This window comes from Rutidosis leptorrhynchoides, chromosome 1 (assembly GCF_046630445.1).
Source record: "Rutidosis leptorrhynchoides isolate AG116_Rl617_1_P2 chromosome 1, CSIRO_AGI_Rlap_v1, whole genome shotgun sequence".
Taxonomy (NCBI): Eukaryota; Viridiplantae; Streptophyta; class Magnoliopsida; order Asterales; family Asteraceae; genus Rutidosis; species Rutidosis leptorrhynchoides.
Window position 1 is genome coordinate 37,256,737 of NC_092333.1, and position 2,374 is coordinate 37,259,110.

Here is a 2,374-nt window from a genome sequence, read left to right on the forward strand (position 1 = left end):
GGACTGAAAAGTACATACAATAAAAACTATAGGGACCTTTTTTCCTTTTTATAAAACTTAAGTTTGCGTGAGAGAGATATTATATTAAGACTTTTTTGCTTCGTTGGTCCATCATTTATACACAAAATTGTAATCCGAGTCCCTCAAGTTTTTATTTGGATTATCGAGTCCTTTTAATTGCATAATTTGGCAATCTGCGTCCCTCCGTCTAACTGCCGTCTAAATTGACCGTTAACCTTTGACATGTGCATTGCATGTGAGGGTAAAATCGTCTTTTTATCATTTTCTTCATTAAAAACAAAGGACGTAAACATATTATTTAGTTTATTGTTCTAAAGTTATAATTTATAATATAATTATAATTATAATTAAATTATTATATGACCTGTGTACATCATGAGAAAATTCCCAATTCACTTAAACGTATAATTCAATCCACCCTCCTCCTCCTTACCATCACTCTCCTCACCGCCTCCGCCACCGTCGCAACTACCACCAACCACCACACCTCCTCCACCACCGCACTCCAAACTTTCCGGTCACTCACTAAACTCACTTGCCCAACTGTAATTTTAATTTCACTATATGGGTTTCGATTTGGGTTTCAATTCAAAACCCAAACCCCAAATATACACAAACTAGTCAATAATGGAACTGCAGACGTGACTATTATTTTGGTTGGTGATCATGATATGGTTGGTACTTGTGATCAAAAGTTGTTTTTTAGATGATTTAGCTTCTTGGGTCTCGATTCCTGAACAATGGGTACAATATTATACTCCGGTTTTATCTATTCGTCGGCCTTTAGATCAATCGGCATCTGATATCGTGAAGAAAATGAATCAAGGGTTGAGTTCGGGTAAAGTCGAGAATGGTGATAAATCAAAAGTTTATCTTAAAGAAAGACCTTCCTAAAAGGTTGCATTATTGGGAAAGTGACAGGATTCCTCCAATTATAGGGTTGGTTGAAGAAGGGTTTACAGTGGAACAAAAGGACCTCAAGAGTAGGAAGGAATGTGGAGGTCCTCAATTTGATAGAGGTATAAAGGTACCGTCTTTTGAAAATGTTCAAATATACAACTTGATTACATCTATTCTTAATATAAGTGGAGCTGCCAACAATGGGTTTCATTAGTTATGATTTTTTAATTTGTTATGAATTTTAAATTCAGTTGTTTTTTTTTTTTTTTTCGTTTCTTTATGGTTGTTATCGGATTGAGTATCAAATTCAGTTATGATATTTAGTTTGAACTAATTTGTGAAAGAGAAATTCTAGATTTAATTGTTATGATTTGATGATATGGATGAATTTAGTATGAATCTTGAAGAGTATAGATCTGGAAATGGTTCATCAATTTCTCGATGGTGTAGATTTGATTTGTACCCGTAGGTGGGTGTAGTTAATTTGATTCAAGTATGAGGAAATTTTTATGATTTAGTTATATACTCCATAATTTAATTGGGAAGAAGATGAAGATGAAAAAGATTATTAATTAATTTTTTTTGAAAAAGATTATATTTTTGTGCCGATGGTCCCTTTTTTTTAATAAAAAAAAGGGTAAAAAGACGATTTTACCCTTACATGCAATGCACATGTCAAGGGTTAACGGTTAATTTAGACGGCAGTTAGACAGAGGGACGCGGATTGTCAAATTATGCAATTAAAAGGACTCGAAAATCCAAATAAAAATTTGAGAGACTCGAATTGCAATTTTGTGTATAAATGAAGGACCAACGGGGCAAAAAAGTCTTATATTAAAGATTTGCTTGTTTTACGTTGTGTCAAATGGGCTTCGAGTAATAACTGAGAAGCTGGGCTATTGCGTTTGAATATGATACTGGAAGGCCTGGAGTGTGGATCAAATATCATGGGTTATTTAGAAGGGATTATCACCTAAATTCAGTGGCGAGGCTAGGCAATGAGGAGTGAAGTCACGGTTTGAATTGTTTTTAGAAAGTACTCTTCAAATTATACATGACACACCAAATTTTAATACAAGACCCGGTATATTTTTAGAATTTACAGTTTTTTAGAGGTAAACAATCTTTAAAGTACCCGTCAAATATATTTAGTTGTGAAAAAAAAATTCAGGATCACATTGTGTTTTGATCCTGGATTCGCCACTGCCTAAATTCCCATCTTTTATACATTTTTTGACTCGAAACCCATAAACAAAAGTTGACAATTTGTCCGTGCAATAGCGCAAGGTGTCTCTTTGCGACCTTGCTCCTAAATGGACACAAGGACGTAAGGTGTCTCTTGCGACCTTGCTTCTCGGGAGACGTAAGGACGCAAAGTGCCTCTTGCTCCCTCCTGCGTATCATAATCAATGTTTTTTTTCCAGACATTTCGTCAAACACCTTATGTGCAATG

At 34.8% G+C, this 2,374-nt stretch overlaps 1 pseudogene; it reads left to right on the forward strand.

The window, feature by feature from the left end:
• Positions 1-380: 380 nt before the first annotated feature.
• On the forward strand, positions 381-1,135 carry LOC139859788 (uncharacterized; annotated as a pseudogene).
• The last annotated feature ends 1,239 nt before the right edge of the window (positions 1,136-2,374 follow it).